This window comes from Sander lucioperca, chromosome 21 (assembly GCF_008315115.2).
Source record: "Sander lucioperca isolate FBNREF2018 chromosome 21, SLUC_FBN_1.2, whole genome shotgun sequence".
Lineage (NCBI taxonomy): Eukaryota > Metazoa > Chordata > Actinopteri > Perciformes > Percidae > Sander > Sander lucioperca.
The window spans coordinates 24073504-24091841 of NC_050193.1; the positions used below are offsets into that span (position 1 = coordinate 24073504).

At 40.7% G+C, this 18338-nt stretch overlaps 1 protein-coding gene across 5 annotated transcripts in view; it reads right to left on the reverse strand.

The window, feature by feature from the left end:
• Positions 1-16910, reverse strand: part of shank1 (SH3 and multiple ankyrin repeat domains 1) — a 96460-nt gene extending 79550 nt beyond the window's left edge. For 3 of the 5 annotated variants that reach the window (XM_031318774.2, XM_035996496.1, XM_031318770.2), the window contains exon 1: positions 16563-16910. The gene's annotated coding sequence lies outside the window, so the exon portion shown is untranslated. The remainder of the gene's footprint in view (positions 1-16562) is intronic. The other 2 variants (XM_031318773.2, XM_031318769.2) reach the window with 1 other exon arrangement.
• Positions 16911-18338: the final 1428 nt, after the last annotated feature.

The following is an 18338-nucleotide window of genomic DNA, read 5'->3' on the forward strand; positions in this document are numbered from 1 at the left end:
ACATCCATTATTTTGTTATTCAGCACCCCTGGTCAAAAATAGGTTCCCGTGCGCCTGAAGAGATGTTAGCTACATAAGGGAAGTAAGAACACCCTACTGTATGAACTGCAGGCTTACTCAATTAGTTTTTCAACCAGGTTTTGGTTTTAGTTACATGGTATTATTTCTTTTGCATTTCTTTTGCATTATTTCGCCGTTTTGTCATTGTCGTGAAGTTGCCAGACATACAAGTTTTAGTGCATCAGTGAGCTTTAGAGTTTAGTGTTTTATTCTAATAGTCTATCAGTTGTACTGTATGTAGTTAATCTGCTGTTTTCATTGATTTTCATATGGTAATGCACTTTAAATAAACCTTCATCTGACTTGACTGAGCTGCTGATAGGTGAAACTCAGTTTTGGTACCAGGTGCTTTTCTCTATTTTGTTTTCCACTGCAGGAAATATCCCCTTAATGTAGGCAATATTCTCAGCTGATCACCATAGTGAAGCTGCGTGAAACTGCCGTGACATTATCTTCAACGTGACACCTTTCATCAGCAATGATGTCTGAAAATGTCAAACTATTCCTTGAAAGAAGGGCAGGGTAAATCTCCTAAACCTAATATGCATGCTAAGATATACAGATTAGTAAATTAATGGACATTAGAAAATGGAAAACTTTATTCATTTTACTAGCAGTGTTTGATTGTGTGCCCATGTCTTGGCACAATTTCTGTAAATTTGCTTGTACACTCACAAACATCTGACAGCTTTAAAATGTATCTATTCTGTCAGCTGTTTCAATAGTGTTTGTTTTTGAGTCTCAGATTTAAGACACAGTAGTGTGTTATGCACCCACAGGATATGTCCTTGCTTTTTATGATGTGTTGATATGCTGTTATGTTGTGTATACAGTAAAGCTATATCTGAATCTTAATCATCTGTAGCCTTTTACAGCATGTGACACAGCATTTTGGTCATTCATTGTTGCTCTGTTGACTGTAAAAATCTATATAGGCTACACATGGTTCTCATGTATTTGTTTAATTGTCTATTGTGTCCCTATAAACACCTGGAGCTCATCCATCAGATTCATCCTGGGATTAACCCTGACCTAGAAAGGAAAGACACATCACCACTTATTTTTGGCCGTACTAAAATGTTGTACTTTCTATTAACATGCATTGTGCAATATTGTATTGTAATCATTTGTAATAAATTGTGAACTCCAGTTGTAAATGTACCCAACGTGCACTCAAATCAGCAAATGAAACAGGTGGCTGGCGGCTCGGGTGGTAACACACTTGAAATGTTAAGATATTCATGAATAGGGAATAAATGAGATGAGCCATTTAACATCTGTTTTAAAAGATGCAAAACTCAGGAGGAAGTGGCATGTTTAGCAAATCTGTGTTTTGGCAAGGGAAAGATGGATTAAATCTCTGTTTGTTAACACACAGTTTCCAGGTGTAAATATAATCCAAATAAATCCTGTTTAAAAATCCTGCAGAGGGAAATGGGGTTAAGAAACAGCATTTCTACTTCTACTTAAAGGGGTTTTAATATCACAGAAGTTAGAAGGAAAATTAGGTAACTTTGCTGGGTGACTTGCTGGATTCTTGACCTGGTTCTACTAAGCTTCAATCCATCTATCTGTGTGATGCCAGCAAATGACTGATATCCCACCAGCACAGTGACATTTAACCTCCCTCCCTCTCTCTTTTTATCTCTCCCAAACTATCTTCATGTGCTCTCTCACTGCCTCTCTCCTCTCTGGTTCACCCTCTCTTTTACAGTATGTAGGACATTGCGTGGATATAGATAGATATTTTCAGTGTCTTGGTCCCCAGGAAATTTCACTGGGAAACTTCCAAAGAACAGATCGCCCCACTTTCCTGACACTAAACTGGAACGGCCAATTTCCTTCCCTCCTTGTTTGACATCTACACACAAAATGGCACTCTGATGCACACAAATGGACACAAATGGACACAAACCTCCTGTACAACCTGTTTGTGTGTGTGTGTGTGTGTGTGTGTGTGTGTGTGTGTGTGTGTGTGTGTGTGTGTGTGTGTGTGTGTGTGTATGTGTGTGTGTGTGTGTGTGTGAGTGTGTGCGCGCAAGGATTCTCATCACAACCGCAATCCTCCTTCAACCTGTGCATACAGATGGATAAAGGCTAATAATGTGTGTAAACTTTGATCCTCCAGCACTAAGGCGTCCACACGGGGGCTGTACGGCACAGAAAATGTCAATCTAAGCTGCAAGGACCCAGGGGATCTTGAGCAAAGGAGAACGAAGCCACATGTTCTACGCACGTTCTGATGTAACCATCCCTTGTGCCAATAAACTAGGGTGAGCACCAGTTAAGAAACCTGGTTTGAGTTTAAGAGGAAAGGACGGGGTGAATAACAGCGTCACTTGTGTTCTCATCATGGAAATTTCGCAGAATTAGGCCCAGGACAACTGTAAAAGACGACCAGCACATTTTGTGTCCCAGAATCCTCCTTCTGTGCAGCCTACACTCACCCATCTTATCATATCTAAACACAGCATGCCAACAGGATCACAAACAGCCATGCTAGCAGCTCTGTGAGACTATTTTTACAGCAGTGATTTGAGCTAAATGCTAACGTCAGCATGTTAACAATGATAATGCTAACACACTGATGCTAAGCAGGTATAATGTTTAACATGTTCCCGATCTTAGTTTAATGGTTTAGCCTGATAACATTTGTTAAAGCAACACTAAAGAACTTTTCCCGTGTCGGTCCCCCTACAGGTTGGAAGCGGAATTGTCCATTACATTACAAGTTTGCCAGATCGGGTAGCGGTTCTGTAGTTCGAATGAGACATAATGAGACATTACGACAGCGGTAATGGACAATTCCGCTTCCAACCTGTAGGGGGACCGAAGCGGGAAAAATTCTTTAGTGTTGCTTTAACTGAAAGGGCACTCAGAGAGCGCAGACCTCCGCCAAGGCATGCACTGTCATCTCGCAATGTTAACCTTTCAACTTGAGGGGGTGTTCACATGAATTTATCCAGTCGAAAACAAATTTTTCCGATTATCACAACCCCACATGAATACAGCACAAATGCCATCTCACAGTGTGAACTAAAGTGAAGAATTTGGATCCACTGAAAAATGTAATGGGGTCTTCCCTGGCCAATGCTACAAACATCCACCCAAGTTTCATGAAAAGTTGGGCCAGTAGTTTTCCGTAATTCTGCTGACAAACAGACAAACAAACAAACAAAACACACGGAAAAAATAACCTCCTTGGTGGAGGTATTTAGCACTAAAATGAAAGTATAGCTGATTATAATGTCATTAATTTAAAAGGTTAAAAGGTATTTGATCATAAACCAAATCATAGGACCAAAATTCAGACCTGAAGATGGTGCTACAGATGATGTTAAGGTATCACCAAATTTGTTACATTTAGAATTCATCATCTGGCAACGATGAATGTCAAATTTTGTGCCAATCCATCGAGTGGAGTGACAAATTTAAACGGTTGGTGGTGCTGCTAAAAGAAACAGAAGTTACTAGGATTCATCTTCTGGGCACCATGTACAAAATCTTGTAGTTTTGGAGATATCTCGAGCTGGACTAAAGTGATGGACAGAGCGACTTTAGCCTTCATAAAAACCATAATGTAAAACCTCCTACTTTCAAACATCCTACTCTGGGACTATAAAGTTACTTTGCCCATATTGTAATGGGGAATGTAAGAAAACATTCCAAAACTCTCCAACTGCAAACCACCCACCAACACATTCACGCTTACAAGAAATCAAAAAGCCTTCACACCGACAATAAGCCCAAAGACATCTACCCAATTCTACCTCTCTGATTTTTGAGCATCAAAAGAGATGGTACTATAGTACAGGAAGAGGATTTAAAGACATGTTGCAGAATAGCAATGAAACTAATTCCCGGCGGGCTTCCCATATATAGACAACAGTGGATTATAGTGAAGATTTGAGTGGGTGTATGAAGCTACATAAAGACCCAAGAAAGAAAGATCTCTTGAATGAGCTCTTCCTGAGGGGTAAGAGTGACCTCGTAGTTAATTTCCCTGTGGTTCAAAATGGTGTTTATCTCAGGCTACCAAACCTTGCCTCACAACACTGTGACTAATAGGGTATATTATCTGGTAAAATCATGTTTTCCAGAGTATTAGGCTCAGTTTTAATAAATGTTAGCTGTAAGCAGCACCAGTCAAATCTGAAAAATGATCATCAGCACTAGTAATTTCAAAAGATTTATCTTTCTTACCTGACTCAAGGCTTTCTATTCTCTCCCCCTTTTGTGGACTGCATAGGTCACCTACAATAATAATTTGTATACAAATGTTACTACAAGGTTGCTGATGTCCCTTGAGCTAGAGGATAGCTCATTTGCTTAGCTATTGATCAAACAAAGGTCGAGTTCTTTACAAGGAACTGTCAAATCTTGACAAATAGCAACAAGCTACAAATCTTCTTTTGGAGAGCTTTGGCAGTAATAGTGTAGCATACTGTAAAGAATATTCTAGTTTTGTTTTAAACCTTAAGAGCTAAAATGGTTTATCGGTGTTTTAAGCCCCCAAAGTCTCCTTCCAGGCAGCGCTGCACTAGGATTAGGCAATGGTTAGGGTTAGGGTTAAGGTTAGGGTTAGGTGTCTTGAAGTCAACGGTCACAGCGCTGCCTGGAAGGAGACGTTGGGGGCTTAAAACACCATCAAGTGCTAAAATGTCACTGAATGCACTGAACCTAGAAATCTTCAGTTATTCCAAAAGTGGTGCATCTACACTGCATTTCCCAGTGACAGAGGGAAATGTAAAGAAGCCACAGTGTTTGTTAAAGCTTCTCTATTCTCCACAGAAGAGACAAAGACAGTCAATCAAATAGCCTGCTAATTAATCAACTTTATTAGTCATCGCCACTAGATCTCAGCGGGATGCATATAATCTGTACTTGTTTTCTGTTAGCAGCTACATATGCTGCTTGTTTCAGAGAGCTGAGTATAATAATATAATTCACACAGACTCATCTATCTTGTCTGGGTGAAGCGCTGAAGTGGTTCAGCTCAGAGTGGCCAGACCCACTTGCTTCTATCTAGGGCCGTACTGAGGGCCAAGTTGGGGCTATTAGTTGGCAGTGCATGGGGCGCTAATGAATAAATAAGCCACAATGGGAGTAGCTGTAGGGGAGGAGACTGCCTGAACATACGAGGGGCTGTGAAATATTAAAGGTGGATGCTGTTTCACGGCTGCAGGCACCAAATAGGAGCCTCCCTTTTTGTTTTCTACAGGCCAACAGGAAGCAAATCACCCATCCAACTACACGTGTCTCACTGGTTCACATTCACAAGAGCCTGATGGATTTCTATTTTGCTTCTCTCTTTAGAACAACATAGTTTGAAGTCCTGTCAGCGTAGCAATGCAAGTTTTGATCTCGATCCACTGGGAGTTGACCAAAGCTGGGATCGTAATGAGCATGCAACTCTGACAATATATATATATATATACATATATGGTGGTTGGTATTAAGCACCTTGAACCAGGAGACATGATGAGAGCAGTGATTTATACTCACTCATACACTGTAATGAGGTAAAAAGAGCAGAGGGCCAAACACTGGACAAAGCTGTCGTGGTTTGAGAAAGCATTGTTTGACGAAGGGAAGAGGAGTTTTTTTTTTTTTAGCTCCCTGCGGTTCAGCAGCGGCTGAATCAGCACTTCTTCCAGGAGGGTCTGTGGTTTCACATTTCAAGGCTTTTGAATGGAAAATCCATTTCCTCAGACAGATACAGCATCCCAAATAGACACATCACTTAAACACTTATTTCCCCCACTCTATACTTAGCCGTTTCTCAGGATGGGATTCTTCAATACAGACTAAACAAATGCCAGTTCATCATCAACAGTGAGTTAACAATAAAAAATCAATATCAACTCAGATTTGGCACAACTTAGCTACACATTTCTACTCTTTTCTCATAAATTACATTCACATGGAATTGTGGAAAGTAACTAAGTACATTTACTCAAATACTGAATTTAATTAAAACTTTAAGTTAATTGTGTTTTACTTGAGTATTTCTATTTTATGCTACTTTATACTTACACGTACACTAAATGCCTTAAAGAGGCAAATATTGTACTTTTTACTCCACTACATTTATGTGGCAGCTGTAGTTAATGGTTACGATTTTGGAATGGTATACGATTTTTCATAAATTCGTTAAATTCAGTATTCTTACTGCAGTGACTGATTTTTAGGACATAATTATATACAGAAATGTTTTGTGCCCAACAGCATATCAATGTACGTATATAGAGTAGGTAAAAATAAAATCCACCTCAATCACAACAAAAGTAAAAGGCTACTTACACAAATATATATATATATATATATATATATATATATATATATATATATATATATATATATATATATATTACAACACCATCAAAGAGGCCATTTTCTGCAAAACAAGTACTTTTACCTTTGATACTTTAAGTACATTTGGCTGATAATTGCAACAACTGTTTATCTACTTGGAATTGCTACTTTTACTTAAGGAAAATATCTTAGTTCTTCCTCCTTGACTGATCACAGAAAAGGCACGTGTTATGGGACAGCACAATCTTCATTTCCTCCCATCCCTGCTCTCTTGTGCAAAAACAGGTTCACCACCTTGTCCTTCATTTTAATAATCCACTGGGACTCTGCCACTTTTGATGTGCGACTGTCATCTGTGTTTCTTATTATCTGCCCTAAAAGTGACAGATAAGTAACAAAAGAAGCAGAGGAGCCAAACGACTGTGAGCCACAGATCAGACTTCACAAACTCCAACCACAGAGGGGAAAGCCATCACATGTTCACTGTTTTAATCTAAACTATGTAGGCCAATCAATGTCTCCTTTTGCTACTATCCATGCATTCCTTCCTCCATTTCCAGCTTTTGTCTACTTGTTCTTCTCTCTCTCTCTTCTGCTCATTCTCCTCCTATAGTTAGGGCCGACAATCTTAACAACCTTCGAATCATCAGCATCACTTCTTTCTGTTCTCCTCCTCTGATAAAACACTTGATCTTTGCCGAGATCAGAGTAGGACATGTGTTGTATAGTGTGCAAATGTATGCATGCTGTAAGTCTGAGCATGCTATCGTGAATGTGTATGGGTGTGTGTCTGTGCCCATGTCACCATCAGATCCTCCCCCCTCTGTCGGCTAATTTCACATCCAGCACTGCCTATGAGGGAACTCACACTGTCAGATGTCCAGGCGAGCTGGCAGGATGCTGTATCTCATATATCACCACCATTCACGCAGCCACGGCCCCTTCCACTGTTACTATAAATTCTGCCAGCTGTGCTTCCATTATTAATGCAGCAAGACTCCCAAACCTTCCCTGGCCCGAACATCGCCGATTCATCATCTCCCATAAACTTTAACACACCCACTGCTGCCTACTGCTGGTGCAAGGTGACACAGATAAGCAGGCAGATAACCACACCAACACACACGTCTGTCCGTGACAAGTTCATTGTTGGAGGAGGAGGCAGGCAGAGAGGGAGAATCATCATGAAAAACCAAAAATAACACATTGCATCTTGATGAAAGATCAGTTACTGTTTAAAAAAGACTTTAGTTCAATATGGAGTACTGTAGCTCAGTGGAGGTAAATTGACCTATGTTCTTGCTTTTGCTCTATCTTCTTTTTAGTAACAAATTGAGATAATATACTGGTATTTAATGAGGTTGCAGGGAGAGAAATAGAGAGGGAGAGGAACACATAAACAGTCTGTAATGTCAAAGCAAATCATTACATTAGAAATGTAGAGTCAAAAGCTAAACCACGCAGAATGCATTTTCCATCAGCTGAAGTTTTTTTCTTACTCAGTTACGAAGACAAAGAGATGTACCTGACACTTTACAATCATGAAGTAGCAAACTGACACCAATTTGAGTTTGCACAAAGCACCAAGTCACAAGCAGTGACAGTAACGTCAGCAGAAATATCAAGAACACCACAAAGATCCTGGAATGAACTGACAAGCTTTTCGACATTCATTTTAACATATGGATGAATTAAACTACTGAATGATAACTGAAACATCATGGAACTTAAATATCTAAAATTATAATATGTATTAACTGATATGAAGCAGGACAGCTTGATTTACTAGAATCTTCATAAATATATATTTGAAAGTGCATTATGCATTGTCAAACAAGATCACATACAAACCAAAAAATTATTTGACTTCAATATATGGCACAATGCCTTCTACAGTTTACACAGATCTTACACGTTTCACTGTTTGGTTGAATCAAATGTGCCCCTCACAGATGAAAGAAGATGAAACACTCGCTTTGGTTGGATTCTCTTTGATGGCTGCTCACGATATCAGGCTGTAATGCTGCTCTCAACGCTTATGGGAATAACTGTGAGAACAAATCCTGGATTTCCAGCAAAAAACATGGAAGTGTTTATGTGTTTCAACTCATTTGACGTCAAAAAAAAGAATTAAAATGTAGGTTTTTTGGCGACTTTGTTGGTGAAACATTGGAATCAACTTTATACAGCAAATTAATCATTGCATCACAAATCCACCTGCCATAACATTTATAAATCATAAAATCAAAGTAAAAAGTAAAGATCAAAGACTAATGCTCTTAAAAGCTAACAGTATGAATTGCCAATCCTTAAATATCCAAGTTGTATTTACCACCTGAAAGCTGAACAGTGCTTTCAAGTATGAAGCTCATATCTACTGTCTTTCCCACAGGACCTGAAAGCAGCATTATATCCTGTGACTGATGCTTATGCTGCTGCCTTCAATTGTGCACAAACACACAAACGCACACTTACACAAACACATTGATCATCATCCCGGGCCAGCACTGCTCTGCTGCCACCATGCATCTGCTGCTGCTAAAAATAGCAACCCCTCTTTGATGATGCAGCGGTGGCTGTAGGGAACTTAAAAACCCCACTCTACCCCAATTGCACACTTAGCACTAATAAACTGAGAGTGTATTCCCTCTAAACCCCTCCCAATCCCCCAACATCCTCGCCTCTAATTACCATGACTAGAGTCTTTGCAACAGGACAGATGTGATTTGATGATTTGTTTGTGAAGAAACGATGTAGGAGAACGTGAGAGAGCAATAGCATTAGAGATAAATTATAGAGTGTATCTCTATACACTGTATGTGTGCGTGCGTGCGTGCGTGCGTGCGTGCATTCGTGCTGGTAATGGGAGGGGGTATCCCTCTGGGAACCAAAGCCTGGCTGGGCATGGTTTACACAAGGACAGATACAAACAAAAATGATCTCCATCCACACAAGCATTTTAGTGCCGTAGCAGAACTAATCTCCACCCATATTAACACGTCTGACAACGCATATCACATGACCATTCGCTAAGGTGACCAGATTTCTGAGACACAATCCGGGGACATTTTCAGCTCAGAAGCGTAAATACCTCCAAAGCAGGTAATGTTTTTATCTTTGTAAACTTAAAACGGGGACACTGCCCCAGGGGTGTCACTAGACCTAGAGCTGCACTGGGGCACAAGCCCCCCTAGGGGGGTCCATGGGCATGCTCCCCTGTAAGAAAATTTAGTCTATTTTAACGTTTAAATGCCTCAATCTGGTGCACTTTGAAAAGAAATTCAGACAACAAGCAGGAGGTGTTCTATGTGTGGAGTAGTTTTGGAGACATGCCTCTTTGTAATTATGACATATATAAAAAAAAAATTAGGGCAAAAAATACTCCCCCAAATTATGCATATGCCTATTTTTGAAAAGTAAGTGATGTAGTATAACCAGCAGAAGACTAATTATATGTGAGGGAAGTTTAGAGACACAACTCTATTTAATTATTCAAATATTAAATGTTTTTGGCAAAAAAATATTGCCCAAAATTATGAAGATGCTTATTTTTTGAAAGGTAAGTGTTGTAGTACAACCAGCAGGGGGGCTTCTATGTGTGGAGTAGTTTTGGAGACATGACTCTGTAATTTTGACATATTACATTTTTTTGGCAAAAAATATTCCCCAAAATTAGGCATATGCCTATTTTTGAAAAGTAAGTGCTGTAGTACAACTAGCAGGAGACAAGTTATAATTTAGGTAAGTTTGGAGACACTACCTTATTTAATCATTAAATTAATAAATATTTGTGTTGTATCTTTTTTCGGTGTTGTAGTTTGTAGACCGTTCCTAAGCATTCGTCTTACTACTGTCTCACTGCCGGCTACTCTTAGAGACCAATGTTATTTCTCCAGGTTGGAGGACGGCTCGTTTTGATGAAAATGAGTTTGTAGCTCGTTGTTTACCTTACTACGGTAGGAAAGATGCTGCAGAGTAATTGATCCCGGAAGTTCAAATCTGTGAATATCTTTCTAACTTTACCGAAATTGAGCCCTGAGCAGCGCTTGCTCTGGCTGTCTTGAGCCTGCGTGTGTAGGTGCGCGACTATACATTTGGTCAATGTTTTCTTTCTTTTATTCCAATTTCGGGTCTGTCAGTCACAGTGAAAACCGGGGACATTTCCGGGGACAGCTCCAGCCGGAAACCGGGGACTGTCCCCGGAAACCGGGGACGTCTGGTCACCCTACCATTCGCATACACTGGGCATGCGCGTGCCAGTGTAAACAGGAAGCAGTTTGTTTAATGTTACTCTGTGGTTGAAAATCATGGATGTATAAGTTGAAAATAAAGAAAATACTATATATATATAAAATATACTGGAGAAAGAACAACAATGGGGAAAAGTTAGACCAGGGATTTATTTGCTTGAAAGGTAGGCAAGCTTACCTAACCAATAAGACTGACTGACGGGTGTCATCGTTTCTAAAGGTCTCGTTTCTGTCCGTCCAGACTGCAAAGCAACCCCGGAGTTTTTAAAGGAGGTCAGCAGTGTTTCCAAATGTCTCTGTTTTAGGGGCTCGGAAACGCAAGAGTAGTGTGGACGCAAGGCATAAAGATAGCAAAAGATATTTGTTTTTAAACATAGTAGTGTGGATATAGCCTTACAGACATACACAACCAAAACTCCTGAGGTGAACTTTCATATCTGTGTTCTTACGTATACACTGAAAAAACACTGCATCCACCATGATAACTTTTTATAAGTAAGTAATTTGCAGTGTTTCCCTTTATCATTACCATTTAGAGTAATTTTGAAATTGCTTTATGAGTAAAATGTCTGTTCTGCTACTCCATAATTATCTATTATCATGATACAACATAGCACTAAAACGTTGTTTATTTGCAGCTCAGGGAGGACCGTAGCATTAAAAAGTGTTCCGGTGCACACAAAGTGATCGGTTTGTTCTGTTAGTTAGCACCAAAGTTGTATCAATATGTAAAACATTTGGGGCTGATACTGACATAAATACTGAGAGTAATAATATCTGAATATTCTAAGAATTTATTTTTTTGGGGGCTTTTCGGCCTTTAATGGACAGGACAGCTAGGTGAGAAAGCGGGGGAAGACATGCAGGAAATCGTCACAGGTCGGACTTGAACCCTGGACCTCTGCGTCGAGGTATAAAACTCTATGTAAATGTGCGCCAGCTCTACCAACTGAGCCAACCCTGCCACATCAGCTAATATTCTAATTACCCATGCTAGCGACGTAGGTCTATAGAAAGCAATTTCTATAGACCTTTGAACAATTTGTTGTTCAAAGTGAGATAACACCACCAAAAGTCTTGCAACTAACGGCATTCCCATCCGCCTTAGCCGTACATTGTATATAGTGCTAGAGTTTAGATTCTCGGCCCGAGCCCGACCGGACCTCGGGTCGGGCTCGGGCCGTTATTTTCCGCCACATCTTCGGGACGGGCTGGGCCCGGGCCGGACCCTTGATCAAGCAATTTTTTTTTTTTTTTAATCCATTACCTTATTATCCTATTTGGGTGGGGAGAAAGCTATGCCATAATCAGAAATATTATAAATATATATATAGGCTATATAAAAGTAACAAATGTGTACAAAAGTTAGGCTGCAGTTAGAAAATGCAGCACGTGTCATGCGCGGAGTCTCCTCTTGCACGCATCACACCGGGAGCTTGAAGATGTAAAGAAAAAAAGAAAAACAGGAGAATTAACTTTGAGCAAGTGTGGAGGAAAGTCGGAGGTATGGAAGCAGTTTAAAGAAGTCGTGGGCAGTGACAACAATATGTTGTTCATCATTGTTTCTTTTTTTTTACGTTTCTTCATTCGGATCCACTTGCGATCCGTTCCATTCTAAACAAACAGCGCAGTTTACAGGCTTCGTCCTTGTTGCATTATTCTAAACAGATTTCTGTAGTTCAAACAACTCTGAATTGTAGTTGAGAACGTCAGTTATAACGGCCCACGTATTAAAAAATGGTCGGGTTTAAATCGGGCTCGGGCTCATAATTACAGTTAATGTGTCGGGCCGGGCCGGTCTCGGACGCAACGTGCTCGGGCTCGGGCAAGTTCGGGCTTGATTTTTTGGGCCGATCTAAGCTCTATTTAGTGCTGATTACCAATTGTTAGCATGCTAACATGTGAAACTATGATAGTGAACATAGTAAACATTATACCTGCTTAGCATCAGCATGTTAGCATTGTCACTATAAATGTTAGCATGCTGACATTTAGCCCGAAGCACAGCTGTGTAGAGCCTCACAGAGTCGCTAGTATGGCTCGTTTTAACACAAATTACCTTATTGGCCTATATAGGGTAGCACAATGCAGTATATTTTAAAGTAGAACAATAAACTTTACTATCAAAGATGACAGTAACAGTAAATATTTCAGTAAACTTCACTGAATAAAAACATTATGAACTAGAAGGGCACTCGGAGAGCACAGACATCCGCCAAGGCCATGCTCTATCTCGCAATGTTAACAAAGGTAAAAAAAGAAAAAAAAAGAAAAGAGTGTGTATCCGCTCCGTGATTTGGATCAGCTCAAAATATGTAATGGTTTCTTCCTTGGCCCATGCTACATCCTTCCACAAGATTTCATTAACATCAAAAAGATCTGCATCTACCGACACTCCAAGACAATCAAAACAAAACAAATTAATTTAAAAAATAATTTAAAAAGTATTTAAACCTCAGATTACAATGTCTGATGCGTGATTTTGTACACAGCAATTTTAACACTCATACAAACACTCTGAAGCTTACTCCTAAACGTCACCTCCCTTTAAATCAAAGGAGATGTGTTCCATGGCATACAGGCATCAATTTATTACGCATTACGCCAGGTAGAGAAAAAGGTACTGTAATGACGGCGCCCCTGTCTCCCAAACACCCTGACAGCCTATTACGTAACATCAGACAGAACCATCACTTTGGAATGATGAAAGTCACAGACGGTGTAATGATTAATAGAGATGGAGACAGAGCGACTCGCTTAGAGATAGGTTGATAGAGATAAACGACAGAGGAAAAGGAACAAGGAGAAACAAAAGAGAGGACAATGCTGAAGTAGGACAGAGCGCAGGGGAGGCCTGTCTGTCCCAGATCAGTCGTCTACCGCTGGCAAGAGAGAGAGAAGAAATGAGTGAGAAAAAAAGAGAGAAAGGTGTGAGAGAGTAAACGAGATGGCTAAATCTGGAGTTATGAACTACATCCCTACTCTGAGCAATGTAGCAAATACTGAAAAAAAAGTTAAGCCCTTGCATGTGGGCAAATATACCTGGAGAGAGACTGAAAACTATACAGGTGCAAAAACCTCATAGAAAATAAGGCTCTGACAGTAGGACTTTGACAAGTTGTCAGCACTACATAACTGAACAGGGATAATCAGTCCAAAAGACATAACATTTACCTCCTTTCCATCCCTCCCCTGTGAAAGAGAAAAACATGACTTGAATTATTTCCGGTTAATCAACATGTATCTTCGTCAAGGCCTGTTTTTTCACTGCCATACAGCTAGGCTCTGCCTTAGTGCTGATACATTTTCCCAAGCTTTGTTGAAGTGAATGTCAACTGGTGGAAATGTCAACTCTGTGCAGTGTCCTCAAGTGTGGCGTTTCAAATTAATGGTATTTCCCTGCTGACGGTAAGCTGATTGTTAATTCATCTGCTCGGGTGGCAAATCATGGCTGTTTGCTGAAACAACATCTGAAGTACAAACGACATGACAGTTAATGAACACTAAACAGCAGCTGCATCGGCCTGTTGAACCAGATCAACTCGACCTCCACAGGCCAAATTAATTGAGCTCCCAGGGATTCAATCAGAACAGAACTGGATTAAACTGGACCGAACCTCTGAACTCCCTCACACTGACAGACTACAGTCTGATGCTGAGTTTTGTCTGTTTCTCCCATCATTCAAAGGCAGCTAACATATAGTATAAATCTGACAAGCCTGAGGACTAGCTACACTGAACATCTCAGTGTCATACTTGTTTGACAGTGAAGGAATAGCTTTTATCAAACTAAGTAATTCATGGACAGGTTGCCTATTGATGAGGCAAGCAGCCTTATAAGATATAATGTTGTAGCTGTAGATTATTGCTGGACTGCAAAAATGGTGCAGGAAAGGGACTTCTAACAGGAGTTAGCCTGTAGCTAAGAACAAGGTGACAACAACTAGGCCCATATATAAAGAAACACAACAATAACTGTTTTAACTCTTTAAAAGTAAGTGCAACATTTAGAGGCAAACAATGTTGGTATTGACCTCCATCACAAAGTAGTCCCATTTCTGTGGTCAGTAGCATATTTTAGCGAAAATTAAATTAAAAATAAATTAATACAAAAGCCAGACAAGTAAATCATGAAAACACCTGTTATAGTGATTAGGTGGACATGCATTCCAGCCTCCATCACCCACGTCTGCCTTAGAAACTGCAGAATGGTCAAACAAATGTGAAACTGATTGCACGGCTTTTATCCAACATGTGCAATGTAATGTGTTTAGCAGATTTTTTATGTATGAGTGAGTGAAGTGCCACTGAAACTGATCTATGGAGAGCTGGTGGCAATAAGTTAGCATGTAGCAACTGCTCCAACATTTTGATGAGTGTGTTTGAACTTAGAGCACCACTCAAAGCAAAGTCATGTATCTGTTGCACATCAATGCTTAACAGAATAATCACTACACATCATCAAAAGCACTTCACTGTTACAGTATACAGCAATACAGACTATATGCTTCTCCAAATCCACCATTAATGAACTGATGGTGGTGTTAGAAGTTTTTACTATTACAAATTGCCCTCAGATCACATACTGTACAGAGCATTAATTGCATGTGCGTTTGTGTAAGTTACTATGACTGTGTGTGTGGGAGATCTGCCCACCGTATGCCATTGTCCAAGCCTCTGTGAAACCAAAACTGAACGCACAGCCACGTCTCTTGCGCTCAAACGCCTCCGACAACAACTGATTTGCAGTATAACTTTCAATTCTGCTACATTATGCTGAAATTCTCCTCGCCGCTCTTGGCAACAGTCTGCAACACTTAAGTAGTTTGTGTGTAATTATGTGTGCCCTGTAAAGTGACCTGCCATCACCTTCATGGGGGCTGTGTTCAGTAGAGACAAAGGCATCTATAGATAGACCAAACTCAGGTGGAGAGATAATGAAAGGGGCAAACTAAACACATGTTCCCTACTGGCAGGGTGACCCTTTTCTTGTAGAAGAAGCCGCTCGAGTGAGAAGACAGCAGTTTGAACATCCACTATCAAATTAATCTGCTGTTTAATGCATGGCAAAACACTTACTATAGCATTATTCCACACAATTTTAATGCTAAGGGGCCTCTGTGTCCATGTTCATCCATGCATACCCTGCCTTACACGCTACAGTTAATGTCAGGGTAGCCAAAGTGTGATTAACTGGGTGATTTTATGCACTGGTTAGCCTTTTCATGTGAGCACTGAGCTGTACACAAGATCTTCAGCAACTTTTGGCATGCATGAAAATGTATGTGGGAGGGATTATCAGTTTGACACAACAATAAATCCAAGAGCTGACAAGTAGCATCTCTTATACATCTACCTATATCTGTTTTTATTGATGGTGCCACATACATTGTCTGATTCCCTGTCTTGTCTTTGCCTCATCTACAAATCTGTGTCCCTTCACTGCTGCCTCCTCCTCTTTTTATTCTCCCACTTGCTTTCTTGTACCCTCTTCTTCTGTCTCTCTGTAAAGCTGGGAAAGAGTATTCATCTGCTGGCATCAAGGAGGAATCCACTGCCAAATACTGTTTGGTTTGCCTTCCTTGTGTCTGTGCATACCTCATCCAATCCATTCGGTTTTCTCATTTCATTTTATTTGCATTTCAAGTGTTTATTTTGTGCAACTGCTGTACAGTATATCCTCATTTAAAACTAGGATAGTACAGCCATGTAAGATAGAAGTTATTGTGTTACATCAATATGCTAAACTTGAACATGCAAACCTCCTCCCACCCCCTGCAGCACACACACATACATCCTGTGGACTCCAACACTATCCCTCCACAAACATGAAATCGTATTCTCCTTTGCTTTGCCATGCACCCCCCTCCATCTCCATGCATGTCTCCTTGAGAGAAGAGAAAACGGAAAGGCAGAAAAGAAAAGAAACATTCTTACTGTCTTCTACAATCCCTGATGAAATACAGAATTCCCCTCTGGAAAAAAAAGGGACAGAAGTACGAAAAAGAGGAGGGGGAGCCCAGTGGTTGCCAGTTGCAGAGGAATAAGGAGTGAGGAGGGGCGAGCAGGAAGATGATGAAGAAGACTGTGGTTAAAGGGGGGAAAAATAGAAAGGAAAGACAATCACTGCTGCAACAATGAAGACCCTCCTCCTCCACAGCCGCCGCCGCCACGAGATATTACAAGATGTCCAGCGTGCCGCTGTACGCTGAGGGATGGAGCATTATCCTCGGCTCCCAGCCCGTCCTCCACCAGCAACAGCTCTGTAGTAACGCTTCTATCCGCTCGGTCCGGCAATCTCCCCATCCCTCGCTCGCTATCCTCCCCTCCTCCCTTCCTTCAGCATGTTCAGAGTCTCTCTCTCTCTCCTTGTACCAGTTAGTTGGTTTCTCTGCCTCACCCCCCTCCCATACCTGTCTCTCTCTCTCATGTCCCCCCTCCTCCCTCCATCGCTCTCTCCTCCATCATTACCCGGATACAGAGCACACCCCTCCCTTCATCTCTTTCTTTCTCTCTCTGTCTTTGATGTTTTGGAGTTAGACTCTAAGCTGTAAAAAAAAAAAATCTCTTTTTTTTCTTCTCAGTCTCACAGAACTGAAAGCACTATAGAACACAGTGGGATCTACCCGACGGTGCAGAGATACACACACCAAACATGCACACACACATAAAAGATGATCCAATAATTACCACGCAATATCAACAACAAAACCATACACATCAATTAAAGCATATTTCTAATTTTTAATGGATTCCTTCCATAATCCAACAATTATATCCAAATCAAAGATACAGAACAGCACAATCTGCAGCAGTGTAGCCAACGTGTATTCTCTCTCTCACACACAGAAATATGAATTAGGAATGAAAGAGATGTGTATAAGAGGATGAGGGAAGCCACTGCTGCAATGCCTATTACCATACGTAAAGGGGGGTGAGGGAGGAGAGGACTGTGGGTGGAGAGGGAGCCTTGTACTGACGAGCTGAACTGAATAGCAAGTAAAAATCAACTCCATTATACCAACCAGGGATGAGTAAAGCATGTCAAACTCGCCGCATGGCTTTGATGAGCTAACACCACCTTAATAGTTTGGGAGAAGGAGAAGGCATGGGGTCACCATGCTTGTGTATATAGTAACAATGATCACAGAGAAAACAGATGGGTTTTTTTTTTAAAGATTATTTTTAGGGCATTTTTAGGCCTTTATTTCCACAGGACAGATAAAGACATGAAAGGAGAGAGAGAGGGAGAATGACAAGCAGCAAAGGGCCACAGGTCAGAGACGAACCTGCGGCCGCTGCGTCGAGGAGTAAACCTCTACATATATATGTGCGTGTGTGCCTGCTTTACCAACTGAGCTAACCCAGCCTTGCTGAGGGTGATAACTATAACGTCTGTGCTTGCTTGCTTGACACTCTGTTAGTCAGAAGCTCTTGTGGATATTAAAGTGAAATCCCAGAGCCCCAGACCTACCCAAAAACCATCTGCTGGGTAAATTCCCCAGGCGGAAAACTGTCTGGTTACAGTTGATGTTGACGAGTGCTATGCTGCATGTCAAATGTTGATGAAATGTAACTGGTTCAAAATCCAGTGATAAATCTAAGAGGGCAAGCTCTCTGGCATGAGGCTGTTTCCCACTGTTACAGTATGGAAAATTATTATTACACTATGAAAAATGTCTTCTTTATTATAAAACCTTTTTGGATTCATTT